Source organism: Felis catus, chromosome A2 (genome assembly GCF_018350175.1).
Source record: "Felis catus isolate Fca126 chromosome A2, F.catus_Fca126_mat1.0, whole genome shotgun sequence".
Classification (NCBI taxonomy): domain Eukaryota; kingdom Metazoa; phylum Chordata; class Mammalia; order Carnivora; family Felidae; genus Felis; species Felis catus.
The window spans coordinates 130,190,068-130,217,119 of NC_058369.1; the positions used below are offsets into that span (position 1 = coordinate 130,190,068).

A 27,052-nucleotide genomic window follows, 5' to 3' on the forward strand; every position below is an offset into this window, starting at 1 on the left:
ACAAGGATTTCATTATGGCTAATTTCTCCAGAGCTTTTAAGTATGGAATAAAGATGAACAATGCTCCTCCTCAAAGTCCCCTTCTCACATTTTAGCACTATGAAGGCAATTCTCTACATAACATTCTCTGACCATTCACCAACACCACCGATGTCTTCGTTGCCTCCCAGACTTGATCCTAGCAGGGATACCTACTTCGTTGCCATTCTCTGTGTATCCTCTTACGAGAACTGATCAAGGAGACAATCTTCTGTGTCTGGTGTAACCAAGTCAGAACTATTTGAAAGCTACTACCTATCTAAAGGTCCTGTATTCTTTAGTTTAATTTTACTAAATGTCTTGGAGATACAAAATAAATAGAACTCAAGAAGCTTGAAGTGTAGGAAATAAGACATATACATTCAAGGACAATTAGTACATGGGGTGTAAATGCTCTAGCAGAGGCAGGCGCTGGTTGCTATGGGAGAAGAACACTTAATCCAAACAAAAGGGAATAAGGTAAAACATTACAAGAAAGAGCTTTAGGCTAAATCATTAAGGAGCTAGCGAGTCAGATGACTCAAATAGATCGTTCCAGGCACAAAAATTCAGGAACAAAATAAAAGGAAAAGGCACATAAGTATGAGTGAGAGACAGAAACTCCAAAGAGGTTGGAGAGGTAAAGAGGTCCTTGAGTGTCATGCTAAGAAATATGGAGTTTACCCTGAAGGCTATGGGAGCCACTGAAGAATTTTAAGCAGGAGAGAGATATGACCACAAAGCAGATTTGAGTTTGAGAGACATCATCGTGGAAATAATTTACCAGGAGGAAAGGAGTATGGGGGAAGAAAAAGGAGGTCACAACTACCTAAACGCCTATCACCTGGACTTGTGGATAATTAAACTAATGGTTTTTACCCAGGGGAAAGAAACAATCTCTGAAATGCCTGTAGCAAGATGTCTCTATATTAAGGATTACCTAAATAAATAGAACCTAACATTTATGATGTATGTCTCCCTATATGGTATTAGATGTGCATCATATCTCTATCATACACAAGTATAACACTCTAGAGTACAAAATGGAGATGTTTCATAATTTAAATATTCCTTCTGTCTGACGTAATCTCATGAATCTCATTCAGATAGCTCATCTGTTCTAAGCCAGATAATCATATCCAACATAGGAAGGACCTTGGGAGGTACCAATGATATCATGGACCACTCTCTACTTTGTATAATCTTTTGGACTGCCTGTATCCTTGACATCATTTAATAGAGTAATACAGGTTAAAAGTGCTGATTCATGCTGGTCTCATTTGACAGTCTGGTCCCACATGTTTGCTCAGGGAGGGAAAACAAGGAGGCTAGTGAGGCTGCCACACTGTGACTGAAAGGAGAGTCACAGAAAGAGGAGTTCAGAGTGGTAAATAAAGGACTGGATATTACAGTGCTTTATTAGAGATTGTAATGCCTTTGACTCTTACCCTGAGAGAGATAGGAAACCACTGAAGGGTTTGGAGTAGAAAACTGACATGGTAATTGTGACTCGTGTTTTGAGAAAAGGCTATAGGGTGCCATGAACAGAAAAAGGGAGGCCACTTAGGAGGTCCTTACACGGGGTGCCTGGGTGGCTCAGTTGGTTAAGCATCTGACTTCAGCTCAGGTCATTATCTCACAATTCGTGGACTCGAGTCCCATGTTGGGCTCTGTGCTGATACCTCAGAGCCTGGAGCCTGCTTTGGATTCTGTGTCTCCCTCTCTCTCTGCCCCTCCCCAGCTCACTCACTCTCTCTCTCTCAGAAATAAATATTAAAAAAAAAAAAAAAAAGGAGGCCCTTACAAAAAATAGGTAAAAGATGATGGTGGCTTGGAAAGGTAGAGGTAATGAGAAGTAACCTATATTCTGCATATATTTTGAAGATAGAGCCAACAACATTTACTGACAGATTAAATGTGAAGTATGAGAAAAAGGGAGGAGTCAAGCATAACCCCAAGTTGTTTTGGCCTGAGAATCTGGAAGGATGAAATAGCCAATTACTGAGATGAGGAGGACTATGAGAGGAGCAGGTTTCATAAGAATGACCAGGATTTCAGCTTCATATATTAGACTCCAAAGCTAATTAGACATACAAGTAGAAATGAGAAGGGGACCACTGCCTAAATGAGTCTGCAGTTCAGGAGAGAAATCTGGGCTAAACAGACAAATTTGGGAAATATCTTCATATGAATGATGTTTAAAACTACGAGCCTGGATGAAATCATCAAGAGATGATTTGTATTGTCAAAGAAAAGGCCCAAGGAATGAGCGCTGAGGGATTCCAGTTATTAGAGATTAGAAAGAGGAAGAACAAACAAAGAAAACTAACCAAGTGAAGAAACTTATTCAAGATAAAGGGAATGACCATCTATGTCATCTTAACTGATAGGCACGAAAAATGAGGGTTAAGACTTTTTCACTGAATTTAGCAAAAGGGAGGCCTCAGATAACCTTAATAAGGACAGAAATTTAAAAGGTAGAACACATGGGTTTTAGATATTTTAAGATGATTTCTACTGTTCTGGCTAGGGTGACTGAGTGATAGTATATTCACAGACAGATACAGGGAGTACAGTCCTAATTTTCCATGCTTACCTTCAGAGTGTAAGAAAAATCCCCAAATCCATTTCTAACTAATAAAGTATTAACACCTAAAATGAAATACCAACATATTAATACTTAAAAAAAAGTCTCAAAGCATAACCAACAATTGCATAACAAAGCATCACTAACTGTTTTTACCTGTTTCTTCTTCTTTTTTTAATTTTTAAGTGTTTTTATTTTATTTTTGAGACAGAGAGAGACAGAGCATGAGCAGGGGAGGGAGGGGCAGAGAGAGAGGGAGACACAGAATCTGAAGCAGGCTCCAGGCTCTGAGCTGTCAGCACAGAGCCCGACGTGAGGCTCGAACTCACAGACTGTGAGATCATGACCTGAGCTGAAGTCTAACGCTTAACCGCCTGAGCCACCCAGGCGCCCCTTTACCTGTTTCTTCTTAAAGTGAGATCATGGCTATTACCTGAATAACAGTACTGAGCCCATCTATCATCAGAATTATGTAGGATTAAAAGACTTCACCCCTCTAAGAGAAGAGATCCAGATTTGAGTCTAGGAGCTTGCCCAACAGAGTCTAATCCTTTGGGTAGGAAAGATGCTTCCAAATCATTTCTGCTAGAAACAGCAGATGGAGATTTTGTTTATTTTGCTTTGTTTTATATGTACCCTCTTGGCAAATTCACTTCTAGAAAGCTTATCCAGAAGAAACTAATCCTCTGAGCAGGAATTTTTTTAGGTTGCTGCCCAAAAGGAATCCAACCTATGAATGGGAAAACTTACGGCCGAATCCCAGCACTAGTCACAAATTGATTATAAGCCAGAAACTGAAAGAGACAAGAAGTTGACTGAGTAGTTAAGACAGTAAAGATTAGATGGTAAGGTCAGCATCCAGGGAAAATTCATATGGCCTACTGAAAGGCTGCCCCTCCACCCCAATGCCAGGAACACTGCTTATAGAAGCAGCTGTCCATTCCCACACTGTCCACTACTTTAAAAGTAGCTTCTCCATCTTGGTCAGTGTGGTCTTGGGTGGAGAAAAAGCTATATCTTCCAGAGGCAAGTCTTTGGTAACATAACTATGCAGCATGGTACTCAGGGAAGGAACTAATGGGCAAAGACATTGCTATCCTGAACTGACCCTATCAACTTCTAATTCTTTGTTACTGGAGTCTTTTATGCTAATAAGCAAATGGGTTAATTGCTTAAAGTAAGCTTGTTTACAGATCACTGGAAACAATTATTAATTTGATGAGCTTCAGAAAGCTGTGGGATAATTCAGTACTAACCTAAAGAGATAGACAACATTTCTAAATGTTGCTTATTTTAGCAGAAAACAGTTTAAGGCAGATTCATTTCCACACAGCTCAGCTGACAGCCAGCTTCCCACGTAAATTCACGTGAGTACATTCTCTTTCCAACTGTCCCTCAGCATAGAATACGCTATATTACTGAAAGCCTCTTCCTGTTTGAAATATACACTATTAAATACTTTTTCTCCTATGCCTTGGATACATTTTCATGAGCAATATACGGAACCCACATTGAAATCTCAACTTTCTGTTGAGATACCTGATTGTCAGTGGAATCTGACAAGTATCATTCAATTTGACTCAACAAACCCTTATGGCTCAGTGACAGTGTGCCAGGAACCATGCTATTGAAAGATGAGTAGATCAATTTTATCCTCAAATTGCTAACTGGATTTTCTCATGGTGTTTGGGGCGTAGGGGGTAGTGGAACAGGAAAGGGTCAGAAAAAAACTTTGTGGAAAGGGAAATAATTTGAGATCAACTGTGAAGATAGCCAGAGCTTCAACTGGTAAAAGGGCATTCCTAAAAAAGGAAAGAGTGAGGCAAGATGGAGAGGGGGACCAGCGGCCTGCCTACCTAAGCAGGAGGGGATGCAGGATGGACAGAGGAAATGTGGCCACATGGAAAGACTTGAATGTCCTGGTCAAGAGGCTGTGTGGAATGAGGAGTCACTGAAGCTTTCAGAGGTGGGAAGCGATAGGATTCAGGTCTGATTTCTTGAAAACTAGGTTGGAGGAAGGATAATGGATGCCTCACAATAAGACAGAGAGAACAGAGAGAGAAAAAGAGACAACCTGTGGTCAGGAAGAGACACAGTGGCAGGTTTCTATTTCAATTTCCATTTCAAGGAAGTGGAAAAAGAAATATAGATATTGTAGACACTGTAAGAGTAGAACCTACATGACCAGGAAAATGAGTGATTACTCACTGAGGTCTCTTTCCTGACCACTCTATTGAAAATCACCACAGCCTACTCACACACACAACCCCATGTCTCTTTTCCACTTCACCTTTTCTCATAGCACTTACCCCCATCAGATATACATTAAACATATTTAGACATACTTTAAACCACATCTTACTTACCTATTTTGTCTGTCTTCCTTGACTATAATGTAAGCATCATCAGGGCAGGAACTTGGATCCGTTTTGTTCGCTGTTGTACTTCTACCAATGCAAGAACTTAGTAAATATTTGCTAAATGAATGAAGGCAAAAATGACTGAAATATGATGGTGTCATTAATAGAAACCACAGGGTCAAGGTTCTCTTTTCTGAGTCCTGAGGCTATAGATAATCATACAAGAGCATAATAACAAATTAGGCTGTGTTAAAATCATGGCTTTGAATATATCTCAATGATTTTCTGTTTCCAAAGGACTTTAAGTTATATTTATAACCCATTCAAACTCGGGGTGAGGAGACCTCAGTTCTGTCTGCAGTTCTAATACAAAAGATGCCAGTTTAGAAAAGTCATTTTTCTTCCATAAACTGTATTTCCCTCATCCGTAAAATTAGGGATTAAGTGAACTTACATACACCCACTGTAGGATTAGACAAATCCCAATTTAATTAGCCAAGGATGTAGAATCTTCCAGCCAGATCTGTGAAATGACCAAATGCTTGCCACACCACTGGCCTTTTTTATACATGTGGTTAAAATCACTTACCCAGAAAGAACTTATGATGCCACAGGCATGCTTCCACTTAAAGGAATGTTTACAAACAGCAGATCTTCTAGTTGTTAAATCAAACTCAGCATGAGCAAGGTCACAGCCCCCATCCATATGGAGAAAGCAGAGTCAGGGCCTGGGTGTCCTTGGTCAATTTCTCTCCCCTAGCTTTCCAGTGTTCCAGAAAGCTTGTTTCTCCAGAGGCTATTATTAACTGATTTAAAACCTGTTATCTGTGCAGTTTTGATAATGAGTTTGGTCTGAAGATCTCAGTTACAAATTCATTTCCTCCCAACTTCCAAGATTCCTTTTAGTGCTAATATGCTATATTTCTATAAACTTTCATAGGACCTCACCCAGTTGTAAGGCTGATAACCTTTCTTCCTTCTAAATACAAATTCACCATCAGAGTATATATGGTCCTACCAGATAGCTATTTCTTTAAGCACTAAAAAGAAGCATAGTGATTTTGAATTACAGGAATTTTAAGTAGTTTGAATGGGTTATAAATATAACTCAAAGTCCTTTGGAAACAGAAAGTTATTGAGATATATTCAAAGCCATGATTTCAACACAGCCTAATTTGTTATTATTTAACATTCGCATCCCACTTGGGTAGCATTATGGCTCATGAACTGTAGGGTGATGGAGGAAGCATGCCATCTGCTTCATTGCTAGGAGCTGTGGTCTCCTGAGGTCACTAACGGTGATTATTAACATAGCCTCAAAGGAAACAGTGACTCTGTGCCCAAGGAGGCCAGAAGCTCAAATGTTCTCACTCCAATTCTCTTACTGATTAACTAGGCAACTTCTTAGCAGGAGACCCTTAACCTTGAGCTATATATTAAACCCAATTTTTAACAGAGTTGATAAGAGCAGTATTTTGCCCTCTTTCATGCTTTTAGATTAGATTACTTTTTTTTTTCTATATATTGTACTCCAGGGATAATATCACTTATCACACACAAAGGTGTTGGCTGGGTTAATTAAAATATGATTCCAAGATAGACCACAAATTGAAATGCTAAACAATGATTGTTCCCTCATGTCTGTGAGTTCATGAGCCATTGTATAAAAATAGTCTCAGTTCATTCTTTATATCATTAAAGAGTGTCTTCTTCACAGAAGAGTAAGGAAAAGTTGGCCCATTCATGCCAGCATATTATCATATTTCAGTATGATAATTCAAGGGATTTTTAATTGGCACTCATTATTAATAATAACCCCAATTTTTCAAATAGAGCAGAGGAAGCAGTCATTTACACATTTGTTTTAGAACTAGAAGGTTTTTGCCCCCTATTTTCTCAATTACCATTACCCCCAACCCTAAAACTTCAAATTCTGCTGTTAGAGATGTTACTCCCCCCCAACTCCCCTCCCCCCAAAACAGTTGCTCCAAATGTTTATATCCTTGGAAGATGTAGGATATTAAGACGCAATCAATCACTAACACTGTGTGAAGCCCCACAGGCAGAAGGAACTCAGGAGTATTAGGTGTTTGGGGTGGCGGGGGGGGTGGGGGGAGCAGGGTTAGAAAAAGAAGTAGCAGATGTCTAAGACAAACTTTACCTATTTCACGGTTTTGCCCAAGGCAGCCTTCCAGTAATAGGCTTTAGCTCTGTGGTGGTAGCAATGGGAAAACACAATGGCAAAAAGGTAAACTTGCTCGTTTCAAAATTTCACCTCGACAAAAAAATAGAAGATGAAAAGCGTACCCCTAGGGTAGAGATATGAATAAAACCTCACAATTCTATACAAACTACTATCTTTGCTAGTCCTTGGTAACTTGGAGGCATCTGCAAATCTTGCTCATTCTTTGCTGCTTCTAAATTAAGCAGAGCCAAGCCCAGTGACCACACAGGAAACAAAAGCCAAGCCCACCCAGGGAGAGAGGACCCCAGGCTCAGAACACTGGCATCAGGACCACACTAGGCCTGTCAGCAAAGCTGGCAGCATCTGAGATTGCATCCCCAGGCATGACTGATCAGGCAGAGCAGTGTTTGGGGAGATGAGAGATGCTTCCATGAAAATTTGTGTCAAAAGCAGCATCTTCCCATTTAACAAACACCTTTATTTAACTCATTTCCTTCGCAGCAAATACCAATTTTTTTTCATTTGTGTAATACTACATTGTCTCATCATGCTCAAAAAACATGTAAGTAAGCATTAAGAACTGCAATATGTATAAGTAAAAAATCATTCATGGGGAAGAATAAAGAAATGACAAGATTTTTAAGCCAAATCAGAACCATATTATCTTAAAAAACATATTAAGTGTGCAAATAATTGTATAAGTAAGTAGCAAACACAAAAACTATGTGTTTGCTATATACTATGGCCTATCTCTTCAGAGACAGTGTCATTTATTTCATTTAATACTTTAAGAATAAAAAGACAGACTTATAATCATTGTAAGTATTTTAAGTATTACACAATGAATAAAGTATTTTCTTCTCTGTGTATATGATGTTAATACAAATTCTAATTGCTGGTAGTAGTGTATTACAGTTTAAAACAATAATCAGTGTTCACATCATGCAAGAAAAGGGAGCAAATTGTAGAATTATCAAAATATGGAATCATGTGTTTAAGTCCAACTATGCCCCACTAAGTCATATGAAAGAAAACTGAGAACATACAAAGACACCACATGGAAATGCTTTCCTAAGCATTACCAAGCATTTCCTAATCAAAGTCCTCTTAGAAACTTAGAGCTACACCATTCTTGGCCACTTGCACCTTCTCTCGGAGGAAACACATCCATCTTTTCTATCACCAAACCACCACCTTGGTGCTGGATTCCATTCATTCTTCTTCCCTCAGGGACTGCCATCCATCAGTGTTGCCTTCCCTCTTCTGCATCTTTAATCAATCTCTCTCTCTCTCTCTCTCTCTCTCTCCTGCAATTTTACCTAAGCAAACAAATAAGCTCAAGCCTCCTGCAATTTAAAACCACTCCTCTCACACATCACCAAGTCCTACCACCCTATGTGCCTTTTCCCTTTCTCACTCAACACACTGAAGAAACAACTATATATCCCAACTCTAATTCTACAGTGTGTAATTAGTCTTCAGCTTTCAACAATCTCACATCTGCCTACCCTCAATAACTGTCAAAACTGCTCTATTCACAGTGACCAGGGACACTCCCTTTAGTGAAACCCAATAGAGAATTTTTAGTCTTTATTCAGTTTGTCTCTAACATGCTACACTGTTGGCCGTTAGTTCCTATTTGAAACCCATCCCTTCACTACTGAGGCATGCACATATCTAGAAACCAGGTTCTTTTTACCCTTCTGTCTGTCTATCAATGCTTCTCTGTCACTTTTCCTGGGTCTTTTTTCCCCCAATTATACAACATTTATAGGCATCAAACTATGTTTATCAAGCACATTTTGATGCTTATAAATGTTGTAGCAATGACCAAAAGATAGTCAGACTTCTCATTTGAAGGCAAAACCTGGGAGCCATCCATGCTTGTCCCTTCTGATATACTAACAAAATACTGGGCAGTGATCTTTCTAAAATGAAAATCTGAGTACAATACTTCTCTATTTAAAATCCTTTTATATAGCAACCCAAAGTTTTCAAGATAAAGGTCAGCCTTGTTAGCTTTGCACAGGAAGGTGTTTGCAATCAGGTATCTACCTATTTCTCCAGCATCACTGCTGCGTCTCCTTCTTAAGGACCCAATGTTCTGGCCATACTATCTTGGACGACCTATACTTCATACAATGTGCCATGGTCTTTAACATCTCTGTCCATCTGCCATTTCCACATACTGTGTTGTGATTCTAGAATACTCTTCTCCATTCTAACTATTCTTTGTAGTTCAAGATTCAATTTAGGCATCACCCATTGGTATCTGCATGCTATTCACCTTTGCAATTCCTACCCATTACACCATCAGGTATGCATGCATGTGTTTGTGTGTGTATCTTCCCCACTGATCTGAAAACCATCAATTTGCTTTTTCTAGTGCCTACCATGTAGCTGCCCATTAAATGGAGCAACAGGAAGCTCTACCTTAACTTTAAAAAAAAAACACACTACTATATTCAGAGAAAATGTGTCAAGTGAATATACTATAGCATAGATTCTATTACCTGAAAGTTATCATTACCTGCCTCCCATTATGATAAATAAACTTCAGTGTTACCTTAAAGAAACCTCTTCTACTGGTCTGTTTTTCATTTTTTCAAAGTGTTCAGTATTATTCTTGAGCACAGTGACAGAATGCAATCTCCAGACTGAAAGTCTAAATGCATTCCATTTATCATGAGTATTGTATTTAGCAACTTGAATTCTTTTTATGCAGATATAATCCATCAATTATCTCATATTTATCAGAGTTCATTATAAAGGATTTTTTTTCTCTTTTAAAAAATACGAAGCACAAGAGAAGAAACCTTATGCTATTATGTGAGCAAATTAGCTGTCAAAAGCGACTTCTAAAAGGCTTACCAAATAGCATCCTACCCTTTAGAAAGGAGCTTCCAAGGTAAAGAGTTTAATCAAAGTAACTTCTACATGATACCTATGTTTCAATAATTTACAGACTGCAACTATGACCTGAAAAGACCCCATCTAATGAAAATGCAAGTATTTATCTGCTTATTTTCTTACTCATGGCATTTTTTGTTCAGTCCTCTGGAAAGAAACAATTGGATTTTGTTGATGTTATGCATACAAAAGAGGCATCTCCAAAAGGAGCACTTATCCCTCTTGAAAATGCCCTACCCAAATTTTCTGTGCAAAACCTACCTCCAAAAAAAAAAAAAAAATGGACCTACCGTATAGCAAGTTGCTCAAAGTTTACAAGTCACCCTTAACCTCTCTCTCTCTCTCTCTCTCTCTCTCTCTCTCTAGCCACATCTAATCAATTGGCCAAAACTGTGTATTCTATTCCTGTATATCTTTCCTATCTATCCACTGACTTATTCCCCACTTTTACCCTGGTGTAGCCAGTATCATCTCATGCTTGGATCACAACAATAGCCTCTCAACCAGATACTCCTTTTCTACTTTTGCCCCTGCTTCTGTCTATTTTCCACAGGGCAGACAGAGCAATCATTCTAAAACAAACATGATGAGGTTAAAACTCTCCAATTACTTCTACATTGTTTAGAACAAAATCTAAAAGCCTTAATGCAGTTTCCAAAAACCTCCAAAACAAAAAAACAAAAAACAAAAAACAAAAAAAAAAAAAAACAAAAACAGCCTCTACTCTCTCTTCAGGCTCATGTAGTGTAAACTCTCCCCCAACCATGCTGGCCCTCTGCCACACTTCTCTATCCTACCTTAGGATTTGTTTATGCTGACGACCCTATACAATCCCCACTTTACTTTTTCTAGCAAAGTTCTCATTCTTTGGATCTCAGCTTAAATGTCATGTCTACCATAAACTTTCCCTGACTCCCGAGAATAAATTAAATTGTGACTCTACTCTCCCAAGTCACTGCACACTGCCCCTTTAGTGTGGTTAATCACATTTGAAATTATTCGTTCATTGTACATCTACCTCACTAGTTAAGAACCATAAGGAACCATTGCTTCTTGTTCACCACTATAATCTTGAAGCCTCGTACAGTGCTTAACATGTAGTAAGAGTCCCAAAGAAACCACTGCCTGGCTGATACATATGCAATTGCAAAAATGTTGATATGTTAATAGAAATGGGAAGTGAACAAAAGTAGAAAGGGGCCAGCCAAGCTCACTGTAATGTTGGGCCTGGGCTTGAACCCATTGAGGAGCTCTGATCTTCTCGACAGTGCTCACTTAGCCCTCCTCTTTGTGCCCACATACCCCAGAATCCAGAACCAATCCTGGCCACTAGCAGAAAAAACGATAAAGATCTGCTACTCAGTTTCCGATTTGCTTGGCAATCCTTTTGCACATTCTAAATAATCTAGCCCAGCTTTGCAGTAGTCAAGCTTCCATACAGTTATCCTGTAACCATTTCTCTTCCTCTCCAGCTATCCTCCAAGATTTCAGCCTGTGTTTCAGCCCAATTCCCCAGTAAGTGCTTTTCTGCCTCAAAATCCAGGATAACTCGGAATCCCAACTAAATAAAGATGAAATCCAGGCTAGCCCTTTAAGACTGTTCCCAACTACAGCCACCAACCTGAATCTTGAAAGGTAGCCTTCTCTCCACAAAAGCATCTACCTGCCCCAAAGGGACATTTTGCAGAATCAATGCAGGCTTTCCACAAGAGTTACACTGCTAGCCCTTATCCCCACAGACTCATCTCTTAAATTCAAAGTTACCAAAGGAATATTTGTTATAAAACTCATATCTTGATTTTTCTCCAAGATTTGTATTCCTGGCTTTTCTTCTTATGGCCTGTGGGATATTCTTAATCTCTGCTCTTCCATCCATTCATTCAGACACTTACGGGGAATCTATTGGGTGCCAAATACAATGCTAGACCTTAAGGAAACAATCATAAATAATAAATAACTTTTCCTGGTGAACAGATCGCTAAGATTATAGTACATCTAAGAATATAATACACCATAATACACTAAGAATATAATACAAGTATGTATTTAGATGCTCTGAGGGTCTAGAGAGCAGCTAACTGATCTAGAGGTCTTCCCAGAGGAGGTGATAATGGAACCTTGATGGATGATCAGAAATTATGTTTTGAATAAAACATTACAAACAGAAGGAACACCTTGAGCAAAGTCCAGAATCATAACATATCAGAAAACTCATAGTGAAATAAAATTAGCTCAGTACTACTGGCATATAAGCTATGAAGCCCCAGGTTAGTGGGAATGTGGGCTACAAGGAAAAAAAAAAAAAAACAGGAGCAAGATCACAGATAGCCTTTTTTAATTTGTCACACTAAGGAGAGTGCACTTTGTTCTCATGGCAAATGACACCTATGGAGAAGACTAGTCTAGTCAGATATAAACTTTAATAGATACTTCTAGAGGATAGTGTGGAGAAGAGATTCAAGGGCACAAGACTGGGGACAGGCACAGAGGGGGTCACAGTAGTCATCTAAGAGATAACAAGGCTTCCACCAGCACAAAGACAGTAGGAATGGAGGAGAAGAAATGCATGTGAGGAATTGGAACTCACAGCCTAACAAGGAAGATCTGGAAAACTAAATGTAATAAAAAGTGATATACTCTAAGTTAAAGGAAATGCTAGGAGACCAGAGAACAATTATTTTATCATGGGAAGTGGAATCATGATGAACAGGGCAGATAAGCTTCTGTTTTGAGGTTACATAGAGTTCACGTACACTTTTGCAGGACGTCAGAGGTTCAGGGCATTTATTCCACCCAATTAGGGAGAACTTCCTGAGGAAGCTGGATCTGAAGGGCTCTTAAGCTCTGGATATACCTCCAAGACTGGGGGAATATCATGCCCCAAACTTCGAAAGTGGATGGAACATTCTGAGAACTAATAATTACGCCTGGATGGAGCACAGGAGGCATAATGGGACAGAGTGAAAAGGGACCAAAAGTAGGTGTGATCTAACGCTAGAAGGGTGAGTATACCTGAGTCATCAGCTTGACGTGCAACAGGCTCTGCTTGGCTTTGAGGAGCACATATATATTGTTTCTTGACATTTTTGAAAAATAATAACCTAACATTTCCTCAGCCAACACATAATTTTGAATGTCTTTCCATGGGAGGAAAATGTGCTTGTCTAACTTTTCTTTTATTTACTCTGGCAATACCACCCCAAATCATTACTTGCACCTGACTTTTTTTATTTTTTTTAACGTTTATTCATTTTTGAGACAGAGAGAGAGACAGAGCATGAATGGGGGAAGGTCAGAGAGAGAGAGAGGAAGGCACAGAATCTGAAACAGGCTCCAGGCTCCGAGCTGTCAGCACAGAGCCCGACGCGGGGCTCAAACTCACGGACCGCGACATCATGACCTGAGCCGAAGTCAGACGCCCAACCGACTCAGCCACCCAGGAGCCCCTGCACCTGACTTTTAACTACACCTGTTTTTTTCCTCAGAAAACAAAACAAAACAAAAAAATTAGCCAAAGTCAAAAACACAATATAGCAGGGAGCTCTAAGCAGTCAAGTTAGTGAGAACAGCTCAGCAATTCCTACAAGAAAAATTTACAAATCTCTGATCTGGTACGGTAGCCTTTTAAAAAGCAAAAAGTCATCATTACATAATATAAAACATTAAAAATTCCATTAAAAGGAAGGTGAAAATGAGTCTAAGTAAGATGCACTCATACAAAGAATTTTTAACAGTAACTGAAGAGAACCTTAATTATTTTACTTACTTTACTTGAACCTCTCTAAAAACTTTATTGCCAGTAATTTGGGCTGATGAATGTAGTCAATAAAGAAGAGCCTTGATTTTAACACTCCTCCCTCAAAGCTTGTCCCTCTTGTGGTTTTCCAATGGGCTATTGTTAGATTCATTTACAGTAAAATAATTACCAGCTCCCTAAGCAAGACACATAGCAGGTTATCTATTGTCCCTTAGAGGACTGTTGGACTATTCTTAACAAGCATTCTAAATTACAATAGCAGCTTTATTGCAATTAACAAACAGACGCGAATCACCAATCCAGTTATATCTCAAAAGAGAGAAGGGTTTTCTGAAGTAGACTGCTGTGGTTGTTTTCTGAACAACTGTTTTGCAACCTTAAATTCAAAAACCAGTCTTGAAGCAAATAGGCACATGTCCCAGGAGCACGGAATACAGAGAGAAAAGCTTTTCTTGCCATTCCCAACAGAAAGAGTAACAGTTTAGTGGTTTAAACTGTTTGAGAGAAATTGAGAGAGTGCTGACATGAAAAGACGCCTGCATTCCCCATCGGTACTTACAACACTCACACACTAGCATTGACAGCCCTGTCTGCGGGACATCCCGCAGTCCTGGGTCCCAAAGCAGTAGCCACAAGGCATGACTCTGACCTTCCATTTACACGGACATTCTAATGTTGAGATGTGTCAAAAATTAAACTTGGCAAGTTTCCAGCTTATTTGAATTTCTTCATGTTTTTGAAAAATGCAATTGCACTCTGCATATTCACTGGAATCCCAGAGGTCATGTGTTCACAGGGACTCGGGCTTCAGGTCGTGGCCTGTAAGTCAATAAGCTCCAAGTGCCCACTAACGTGGGGGGAGACCTCGAATCAGATATGGATGTGGCCCAAATGACACTTTCTATGCAAATAACACTCATATAAACAGTAACACTAACAGTAAAACACTCTTACATAAATATAGTTGGAAAGACAAACTCAAGTATTTCTGAAGGAAACCAGTTTGTTACAAAGGTAGTTTATGTTCTAGATTGAATTCCTAACGGCTTTGGACCAAGATTATCATTCCCCACTAGGATAGCTCCACTTCAGCTATATCCTGTAACTGCCCCTCACTCCAGAAACAGTTATGGGAGAGTTGGCAGGAAAAGCAAGTAATTGTATTAAAGTTTTAATAATAAAAATTCCACACTTTTAACACATCAGATAGAGCCTACTTGGACGTGTGTGTGTGTGTGTGTGTGTGTGTGTGTGTGTGTGTGTGTGTATTGTGCCCATGAGTTACTTACAACGCACACTAAGGTTTAGCATATGTATGTATTTTGCATTCTTCCCAACCTTTTCTTCCCTAGGGCATATAGACTAAATTGTGGCCTTTGAACATGAGTAAATATGCAAACAGGAGTAAATATGAAACAGGAGTAGATATGGAAACCTGCTTGTGCAGCTGGAAGTAACTGACCTGAAGGTCCAACCCCTCTTTAAGCCTTCATTTCTCCCACCACAACCACTGTCTTTATAAAATGACACTTTTAAATTGTTAAAAATTCCATCAGAACTGATGATTTTAAAAATCAAATTAACACCTGAAATCCCACAGCTCAAAGATAACCATGGTGAATGCTTCAGTAAACATTATTCCATTTATGTCTTTAGACACAGACATAGACATATGAGTTACACACATCAAGCATGAAACTCTGTAATAATGTATAATTTATACATATTTGTATGAAATTGCCAACTGAATACTTTTTAATTTTTAAGCTAGGAATCTGAAGATGAGGAAGGAAAACCTAATGAAGCATAGTCATTTATTTATAACATATTTTATGATTTTCTAGTTCATATTCATTGTACTATTCTGCCTTTCTCACATACACCAATGTTCTAGTTTTTGATGACCAAAACCACTTCCCTAGAATCTAGGTCTAACTTGTATCCAGCAATGAGACTCAAGACTCTAGCTCCAGTCCAAATTTCAGATCCAAAATAATCATTTTTGACAGTTTCTGGGGCACTGAAAAAAATTTTGATGAGAATGAAATGTTTTTCCTAATCATTACAGGATGAAACATGGAGGAGGGTGACTGGCTGGCTCAGTTGGTAGACAGTATGCATGTAACTCTTCATCTCGGGGTCATGAGTTCAAGCCCTACATTGGGCATGGAGCCCACTCTTTAAAACTTAATTATTTTTTTTTTAAAGAAATGAAACATGGAGAAGGAAACTTGAACTATATCTGAATAATCAGCAAAAGGCAAGGCACAGAAGTTGTCTATATGGAGCAAGTCTCCTATGCTATTTTTATAATCATAGGCATTCAAAAAAATATTTTTTATTTGACTTTACTGGTGGAAGAGAACAAATCTTTTAGAATAAGAGCTATTTTAGGGGGGCCTGGGTGTCTCAGTCAAAGTATCCGACTTTGGCTCAGGTCATGATCTCGCGGTTGGTGAGTCTGAGCCCTGCATGGGGCTCTGATGACAGCTCAGCTTCAGATTCTGTGTCTCCCTCTCTCTCTGCCTCTCTCTCTCTCTCTCTCTCTCTCTCTCTCTCTCTCTCTCTCTCTCCCAAATGGAATAAATGTTAAAAAAATTTTTTTAAAGAATTAAGAGTTATTTTATGCAAGTGGTAAGACTGGAACCAGACTTTGAAAATTGGCTAGTATTTACAAAATATCAGAATAGGAGCAAAACTGGTCCTAAGCGTGGTCTTGGCAAATGTAGTGATCTGAATGGTGACCTCTGCAAACAATAAAATCATATGCCCATGTCCCAATACTAAGAAACTGTAAATGTGACCTTATTTGGAAGAAAAATCTTTGTAATTAAGAAGCTTGAAGGGGCGCCTGGGTGGCTCAGTCGGTTAAGCGTCCGACTTCACTCAGGTCACGATCTCGCGGTCCGTGAGTTCGAGCCCCGAGTCGGGCTCTGGGCTGATGGCTCAGAGCCTGGAGCCTGCTTCCGATTCTGTGTCTCCCTCTCTCTCTGCCCCTTCCCCGTTCATGCTCTGTCTCTCTCTGTCTCAAAAATAAATAAAATGTTAAAAAAAAAAAAGAAGCTTGAGAGTATCTGGAATTAAAACAGACCCTAAATTCAAAGACAGGTCATTTGAAGAAAAGGGGAAGCAATCAGGAACACAAGAGGGTGGCCATGTGAGGAAGGAGGTAGTCACTGGAGTGCTTCTTCTTCTATAAGCCAAAGAATGCCAAAGACCCAAATTCTCCCTCATGGCCTCTGGGCAGAACTAATCCTGCTGATACCTTAATTTCAGGCTTCCAGCCTCCAGCATTGTGAGAGAATAAATGTCTATTGTTTTAAGTCATTCTGTTTGTCACAGTTTGTCAAAACAGCCCTAAGAAATGAATACACTAATCATATAATGGGCACTTACTATGGCCAAGTGTTTTCCAAACACTTTAGATGGATTAATTCATTGAATCCTAAAAACAATGCTATGAGTTAGAAATATTATTGTCTCCATTTTATAAATGAGGAAACTGTAGTACAAAGAGTGTATGAGGTGAGATCACACAGAAAGGGACAAAGTCAACACCAGAACCCTGAAAGTCTGACACCACAGCATGTGCTTTTAACTACTGTATTATACTTTCTTTTACCAGAAGAACAAAGTGCACCTTGGGTATAAAGGGAGATAAGCAGACATATAAAAAGGTCAGTTTACAGGGACCTTGAAAAGAAGACAAAAGATTTTCTCCATGACACAGCAACAAATGGGTTAGGCTTTTAATGTATTGCCAAGTGCATTGGTTCAACCTTCAACATATATCTTGAATCTGCCTGCTTTAATCCACCTTTAAATAACACTGTTCCCGAATAAGCTACCAACATCACTAACCTAGAACAAATATCAACCTCCTATGTAGTAGCAAAGTTTTACTCTTGCCCTTTTGAACCATTCTCCACACAAGCCTCATTTCCCTTTTAAAAACAAGTCATCTCACTTATCTTAAAATCACCAATGACTTCCCAGTGGTCATAGAATAAAATCCAAAGCAAGGTCCTCCATGATCTGGCTTCCTCTTCAACATCATCTCATATCATCACTCTCATCCTTCATTATGCTCCATCAATAATGGGCTCCTTTCTGTTTTACAAACACATCAAGCCCTTATCTGTCTCTGGGCCTTGGTAATTATTGTTTCCTCTGCAAGAAGTCCTTTCTTTCCCATTCCTGTGTGGCTAGCCCATCCTCACCCTCCAGATTCCAGCTCACATGGCATCTCCCAAGAGAGGTCTTCACTCAGCACCTACCTCAGGTGCTGTCCTGATGTCACTCCATCATGTGTTTATTATTGTCATAGCACTTACCACAATGTAAGAATCTCATTTACTTACTTATATACTATCTACTGTAACAAAGAGCAGAATGTCCAAGAGGGCAGGGAATTTGTATAGCTTTTGTGCCACTAAAACACAGCACCCAAAACAGTGACTGGCACATAACAAACACCAGCAAACATTTGTCATAAGCATTGAGGAAATTGCATGATGGACTAGGATTCTAAGAAACTTGGTCTTTGTAGCAGAGTACAGGATGGCTTCCAAAAAGGCACAAACTAGAGAAATACACAGATTAGGAGGCTATTAGTGCAAACTAGTGGTGAATGTTTGAGGGCCTGGATAAGAACCGCATAGGCAAAAACAGCAAAGAAAGACTGAAATACAGAGACCTCTAGGACATAAAGGCAAAAAAATTTGGTGACCCATTAAATACACAGGATACAGGAATAGTAATGTTGAAAGTCAAGAATTTTCCCAAGCCTTAGAGCTCAGGTTCATGGAATACTTCCATAACATTTAGTCTACACTTCATAATTTCATTTTTGGTCTATCCAACAGTAACCAAACATAAACTAAGAACCAGCAGAGATACTCAGGAGGCTTACTAAACTTCACAGAAGTTTCACCCAGTGCAACTAATGTGAGAAGCATCATTGTTACCAAAACCAAACAACAACAATGCAAAACCTATTATATCCATGTTTACCAGAAAGAATGCTAGACTGAACAGCCGTAAAAGTACATTATACGTAAGAATCAAATACATCAGGGTACTCTGCTGCAAATCACAGATAGAAATTGATGTCAAATGGCACTAAAACCAAACAAAAACCAAACAAATTTGATTTCAAAAGGTCATAAGGCAGGTAAGTCATGGCAGGTAAGTCAATGATCCTCTGAACATGACAGGGCACTGGTTTTTCCCCTGAAAGGAGACCACAGGAATGGTGGACAGCTGCGGTTGTTTTTACAGGCACCATAATGCTATTTAACTGTAACAATTAATGCATCATAATTATTGTAAGTTATTTGATGTTATTTTGATCATTTTAATGACTTCCAGTGCTCCACCAAAATTTTCAGTATCCAAAACGATCTCTAAAATAAAAAATATTTAACATTAAAAAAATTTTTTTAAAGAAAAAGGGGGGCACCACGGTGGCTCAGTCGGTTGAGGGATCAACTTCGGCTCAGGTCAGTACCACACAGCTCATGATCTCAAGCCCCGCTACGGGTTCTGTGCTGACAGCTTGGAGCCTGGAGCCTGCTTTGGATTCTGTGTCTCCCTCTCTCTCTGCCCCTAACCCACTTGCATTATGTCTCTGTCATTGTCAAAAATAAATAAACATTAAAAATTTTTTAAAGAAAAAATATTTGAGAATCACTGATCTGCAATATTTTAAGCATCATACTAAGTACTATGCAAATACAAATGATTAGGTTGCAGTCTCATAAGGCTTATAAAACTCATAAGACCTCTTAAGGAAAAGAAACACATACACAAACAATTTATAGAAAGAGACATATGGATCAACTTCTGGTATGATAGCATGAGGAGCTCCACTAATCGGTTTAAAACTAGGAAAAAAAACTGGCAGAATTATTAAAAACTGGTGAAATTATCTTTAAAAATTTAAAGCTTCTTCAAATGGTCCTAATGGCAAATAGCAAATGAAAAAAAAAACATCTATTCAAGAAAATCTATGGAAATCGTGCAAGAAAGGCAAAACAGTAACATTTGTACCAACACTGCTCCCTCTCTTTCTGCTCCTAGTTCAGAGATAAACAGTGAAATTTTACAATGATAAAAGGGTCAATTCATCAGGAAGATATAACAATTATAAGCAAATATGCAGGAAGTAACAATTCACTGAAATATATGAAGCACAAACTTACAGAATTAAAAGGAGAAAGATAATTCTGCAATAATATTTTAATACTCTACTTTCAATAATGGAGAGGAAAATCTAGACAGAAGACCAAGGAAATAGAAGACTTGAATGACACTATAAACCAACTAACCCAAGAGACATCTAAAGAACACCCCACCAAACAAATGAATATATATTATTTTTAAGCACAAAATGGAACATTCTCCAGAACAGACTATATGGTAGGGATAGAAAAGACAGAAATAATACAATCTATTTTCTGCAACAAAAATGGAATGGGATTAAAAATTAATAACAGGTACATTTTGGGAAACTTATGAATGTGTTTAATTCTTCTTTTAATGCTCCATCAAAATTTTCAGTATTCAAAACGGTCTCTAAAATAAAAAAACCCAGCAGAGATACTCAGGAGGCTTACTGAACGTCACAGAAGTTTCACCCTGTACAACTAATGCAAGAAGCATCATTTTTGCCAAAACCAAACAACAACATAAAACCTATTATATCCATGTATACCAGAAAGAATGCTGGACTGAACAGCTATAAAAATGCATTATATGTAAGAATCAAATACATCAAGGTACTCTTCTGCAAATCACAGATACATACTCCTTGCTATGGACTGAATGCTTGTGTTCCCCAAGCAAAATTCATACTTTCAACTCCTAACTCCCAAAGTGTTAGGTATTAGGAGGTGGGATTTTTGGCAGGTAATTAAGTCATGAAGGTGGAGACTTCATGAATGGGATTAGTTCCCTTTTAAGAACATAAGCTGCTCCCTCTCTTTGTTCTTGAAAATGTGAAAATACGACAAGATGGACATTAGCACATCCGGAAGAGAACTCTCACCAGAACCCAATCATGCTGGCACCCTGACCTTGGACTTCCAGACTCCAGAACCATGAGAACTAACTGTGTTGTTGATAAGCCACCAAGTTTATGGTATTTTCTTATAGCAGCCCAAACTGACTAAGACACTCCTAAATAGCCAATGGGTCAAAGAAAAAAATCAAAAGGAAAATCAGAAGAAAAAAAAATCTGGTAAATGACAGAAAGGAAGCCAACAAGGAAATAAAAGATGATATAGAGAGTAAAAACTAATTCTATCTAGGAAAACCAAGAAAGTTCTGCAGTGGAAGCAACATCTGAGGTAGGTCTTAAAAGATGAGTATGAATTTACCTGAAGACAGGTAGAAAGAGAATAAAGCAAAAATTTAAAATAATAATAATAATATAATGATAATAATAATAATAATAATAATAATAATAATAATAATAATAAAAGTAGCTTACCAAAGCAGGCAGGTATTGAAGTAGATGATACATTCTGCAATAATAAGCACATCAAAGTGACTGGAGTGTAGGGCATGTTTCAGGGGCATGCAATGGAGGAAGATGATGCTGGAAAGGGTGGTTAGGACCCAGAGGTTAATGAGCAAGCACACTATTCCACGGAGCATGGACTCTATTTTGGGCAACAGGACATCATTAACCTTTGTAAAAAGGTTGTGTTTTATATCACATTCTATCTCACAGCATTTGTGTGTATTACCATTTTTTTCTCCAATGTATAATACAAGTTTTTCCAGTCAGATAAAATATCCTGTACTTCCTCTGGCTCCACCACAGTTAGTGGTGCAATGCTGGGGACACTGAAGCAATTTAATAAAACAATTACTTTTTTACTGCACCAACAGTACAAAATTCCTAGAGATGTTTTGACCATAAACCAACAAGCATTTCTTTTATTTTTTAATTCATTTAGTCTTGTTGGCTATCCAATATAACTGAACAGATTATAACTGAATTGTGCTTCCTTACCATTTAATGCCACTAGGAAAGAAATCTTAATGTCCTCTTTTCATTCTTCTAAGTAGCAATTTTTAAAGTGACAATGCTTAAGAGGAAATGAGACCAATTAAGCACCAGATCTTTGTTACTGTGGTTTATATCCACAAGAAGGTAAAAGCCATCTGCATCTAAAGACCATAATAAAATCTGCAGCACAGCAATGTGACAAATATATTTTTATTGTAACTGTTCTAAAGAAAAATTGTAATGAAATAAAAGCACCATGATTTAGAAACCTACCAGCAAATTTAATCTGAAAGCATAGATCCTTACCACCATTCACTATGAAAAGAGTATCTCCCACTTCTAAGAAATTAAAAAGACGCACATGGGATTGGGTACTACAGTAAACATGTAAAAGGACAGTGGGGTAGAAGAGAACATCTGGCTGAGGTGATAAAGCCAAAAACATTATCTGACTCAATCATCTTTGTTTCATAATTTCCACAAGCAAGCCTAAAAGCTTGAAAACAAAAGCAGAGAAAGCAGGTGGGCAGAGGCAGTCTAGGGTTGAGAGGAATACAGGAAAAGTCAAAGAGAACCTTCAAAGATGCTATTAAAGGCACTGTTATGATGGCTTATGGTTGTGGTGAAATTCAAGGTTTGGGTGGAGACAACCAGAGTAAGAAATTGAGAAGAAAGGCTGTAGTCCACTGAAAGGAAACTTGAAAGGAAATTCCAGATTCTTGGAAGAAGGAGCTTGGAGAGGGGCGAACTGGAATGACAAAGATGACATTACTCTAGGGTACCATGAGTAAAGAGAAAATAAAGATAATACCACCAAGAATGCCTGTGACCTGTGGCATTAAGAATGCCACAGACTAGGAAGGTAGCAGGCCTTGAGAGGAAGAAGAAACCTGAATGAGGAGCTGCCATCCAGGACAGAGGGAAAATGCCCAGAAGGACAGCAAACACTGGGGACATGGCTGGGACAATGGGAATTAGGAAACAAATGCCTATGGAGACCTGTTATCTTAAAAGAAATTGTTAAATAATTTTGTAGAACAATGCTCTGGAAATCATATGAGTAGGAAAATAAGTATGACAGACTCCTCCTCTATTTTTATAAGAATAAGTGGGAGTAAGAGAATTATCCACGATAGAGTCTGGAGAGAAGTAGTCAAGGGCAAATGTCAGAAGTGTACGTCAATTATTAAAGAAGTTGAGTAGATTCCTCCTTTATGTACTTAGAGACTGTAGCCATCTTTACTAAATTGGCAATGCTCTAGCTAAGACTACTAAAGAGGTACCTGAGGGGTGGGGGGACATTTATTCTACAACTAGAATTCAAGTTAAGCTAGCTTCAACAAGATGGTGTAATCTAGATCAATGCTTTTCATATTTTAATGTTCATAGAAACCACCAGGGGATCTTGTTAAAATTTAAATTCTGCCTCAAGAGATCAGGGCTTAGACCTGAAAGTGTGTATTTCTAACAAGCTCCCAGGTGATACTTATGTAATGGTATGCAAACCACTAACAGTAACAAGGACCTAGATTTCAGGACCTTCAAAATATGTGATGGGTGTGTGCCTTTAAGGAATGTTTCTCAAACTCTAGAGTCCATGTAAATCACTTTGGAATTTTGTTAAAATGCAGATATGGTTCAGCAGATCTCAGGTGGGGCCAAATATTCCACATTTCTCAACATCCCAGGTGTAAAGATACTGCTGGTTCATAGACTATATGTTGATCAGTAGGGAATTATAGAACATACATACAATTAAACCCTAGTTTTGCCTAACATGATTCATGCTGTCAGGATATACTTTCTATTATCCAAAATCAATTGGATAAAGCAATACAGACAGAGGTTTCTCCTGACATTTTTCAAAAAATCAAAATGTTTGCAATAAAATAATAATAATAATAATAATAATAATAATAATAATATAACCACAAAATAAAATTGTCTAATTATATATTGCCAGAGGGAGATATCATCCTAAAATAATCTCAGCCATAGGGCTCCCAGACATTGCCTACCTTTGTAAAAATGTCAAGAGAGCACTAAGTGTCCCACTATCAGTGAGGATTAGAGCCAGGAACAATTTGCAGAAACCAAGTGTAGGAATTATTTTAAGAATTTGCAAACAATCCCTGCTTTCTAGCTAACTGTCTAATTCCCACAACTATACAAGAATTTCTTCTGATTTGCAAAATAAGTGAAGGCAAAAGACAGAACCAGAATATTAAATACATTTGCATCTAGTTTTATGATGAGTATATAAGAAAAATTCAAAAAATAACTAGTAATACATTTTCCTATTCATAAGTGTGATACACAACCATAGCTACCTAAGCACACATAACCTCAGGAGGGAAAGACCTGACTTCCATAAGGAAACATGATATCTGACCAACCTATTTGAATTTCCGAAAGGGGTGCCCATAGACAGAGAAACATCTGGTCAAGTTTAACTCTAACAAGATGTTTTAAATCAAGTTAATATGGGATAGGAAGTCTTTAGAACATCCAACTAAGTGAGGGCTTTGCCTAACATTATTCAGGTAGCCAGGATATAGCTCCAAACACCCAAAATAAGTATGACAAAACAAAATAGGTTCCAAGTTGTTTTTTTTTAATTAGAAACTTGAAATTTTCTGCAAAAAAAAATGATTTAATGGCAGTTGCCTAATTTTATGTTAATCATAATTAATTTAGGGAGAAGAAAAAAGACAATAATGAACAGGAACTTCTCTGATCAAAGTAGTTTACACAAGTGCTGCTCAGAAAGCCTTTCTAACACAGTGTTTATTTAATATGTTTATAAAGAAGTGTAGAGTGAAATCTCCAGCTCAAGCATGACAAAGGCTCTGTGAGACAATGAAAGTTCAAGAAGTCTGCAATATAATGCAAGATTGTGTATCTTTATGGTTAGACAGAAAACTGCAAATAGAGAAACACACTCCCTCTACCATGCATTGAAGAAAGTTGAATAAAACACACCCATGGTCTTCTGGGAGCTTAAATCTTACAGAGAGGAAGAAATGAAAATTTTTGTTTGCAATCAATGAAAGGACTAATGGAGCTGTGTGCTTACAGTTATGAGGTGCAGGGATAGAGTGACTGGGTTGGGGTTCATGAAAGACTTCACAGCATGACAGCATCATAGAGGATGGGAAGGAATTTGCATAGAGAGCATTATGCAACAAGGTCTTCCAGGGAGAGACAACATGACCCTTGGACATAAAACTGTGGCTTAGATCAAGAAGAAGAAGAGAGAGAGAAAGGGGCTGAATGTGTACTTGAACAAATCATAGCTGAGAACTTCCCTGATCTAGGGAAGGAAACAGGTATTGAAATCCAAGAGGCACAGAGAACTCCCTTCAGACTTAACTTGAATCGATCTTCTGCATGACATATCATAGTGAAACTGGCAAAATACAAGGATAAAGAGAGACTTCTGAAAGCAGCTAGGGATAAACAGGCCCTAACATACAAAGGTAGACAGGTCTGAAACTTGGCAGGCCAGAAAGGAATGGCAGGAAATCTTCCATGTGATGAACAGAAAAAATATGCAGCCGAGAATCCTTTATCCACCAAGTCTGTCACTGAGAATAGAAGGAGAGATTGAGGTTTTCCAAAACAAACAAAAACTGAAGGAATTCATCACCACTAAACCAGCCCTACAAGAGATCCTAAGACGGACTCTGTAAGTGAAATTTTGCAAGGACCACAAAGTACCAGAGACATCACTACAAGCATGAAACCTACAGACATCACAATGACTCTAAACCCATATCTTTCAATAATAACACTGAATGTAAATGGACTAAATGCTCCAACCAAAAGACAGGGTAGCAGAACAGATAAACAAACAAGACCCATGTATTTGCAGTCTACAAGAGACTCATTTTAAAACTGAGGAAACCTTCAGATTAAAAGTGAGGGGATGGAAACTACATATCATGCTACTGGAAGTCAAAAGAAAGCTGGAGTAGCCATTCTTATATCAGACAACTAGACTTTAAATTAAAGGCTGTAACAAGAGATGAAGAAGGGCACTGTATAATATTTACAGGGTCTATCCATCAAGAAGAGCTAACAATTATAAATGTCTATGCACCGAATTCAGAAAACCCCCAAATATATAAAACAATTTATCACAAACATAAGCAAACTTATTGATAAGAATGTGGTAATTGCAGGAGACTTTAGTACTCCACTTACAACAATGGATAGATCATCTAGAGACAGGATCAATAAAGAAACAAGGGCCCTGAATGATACATTGGGTCAAATGGACTTGACAGATATATTTAGAACTCTGCATCAAAAAGCAACAAAATATGTTTTCTTCTTGAATGCACATGCAACAATCTCCAAGATAGATCATATACCAGGTCACAAAACAGCCCTTCATAAGTATACAAGAATTGAGATCATACCATGCACACTTTCAGACCACAGTGCTATTAAACTTGAAATCAACCACAGAAAAAAGTCTGGAAAACCTCCAAAAGCATGGAGGTTAAAGAACACCCTACTAATGATTGAATGGGTCAACCAGACAATTAGAGAAGGAATTAAAAGATATATGAAACAAACGAAAATGAAAATACGACATTCCAAACGCTTTGGGATGCAGTGAAGGCAGTCCTGAGAGGAAAATACATTGCAATCCACGCCTATCTCAAGAAACAAGAAAATACCAAATATAAAATCTAACAGCACACCTACAGGAACTAAAAGCAGAACAGCAAAAACACCCCAAACCCAGCAGAAGAAGAGAAATAATAAAGATCAGAGCAGAAATAAACAATATAGAATGTAAAAAACAGTAGAACACATCAATGAAACCAAGAGTTGGGTTTTTGAAAAAATAAACAAAATTGACAAACCTCTAGCCAGGCTTCTCAAAAAGAAAAGGGAGAGGACCCAAATAGATAAAATCCTAAGTGAAAATGGAATTATTACAACCAAACTCTCAGAAATACAAGCAATTATCAGGGAATACTATGTCAAACTATATGCCAACAATCTGGACAACCTGGAAGAAATGGACAAATTCCTAAGCACCCGCTCACTTCCAAAACTCAAACAGGAAGAAATAGAAAACTTGAACAGACCCACAACCAGCAAAGAAATGGAATCAGTTATCAAAAATCTCCCAACAAAGAAGAGTCCAGGACCAGATGGCTTCCCTGGGGAATTCTACCAGACATTTAAAGCAGAGATAATA

The 27,052-nt window shown here is 38.2% G+C and overlaps 1 protein-coding gene and 1 long non-coding RNA gene across 11 annotated transcripts in view; both read right to left on the reverse strand.

The window, feature by feature from the left end:
- The window catches only part of IMMP2L (inner mitochondrial membrane peptidase subunit 2), an 888,431-nt gene that overhangs the window by 590,299 nt on the left and 271,080 nt on the right, over positions 1 to 27,052 (reverse strand). The window lies entirely within an intron of this gene.
- LOC123384157 lies at positions 1,768 to 25,195 on the reverse strand. 2 transcript variants are annotated; one of them, XR_006594870.1, is made up of 4 exons: positions 21,310 to 25,195; positions 7,127 to 7,175; positions 4,972 to 5,052; positions 1,768 to 2,670 (listed from the first exon to the last, which is right to left on the reverse strand). It is a non-coding gene; the product is annotated as an uncharacterized LOC123384157 (long non-coding RNA). The 2 variants fall into 2 exon arrangements; XR_006594871.1 differs by having other exon boundaries at positions 7,127 to 7,240.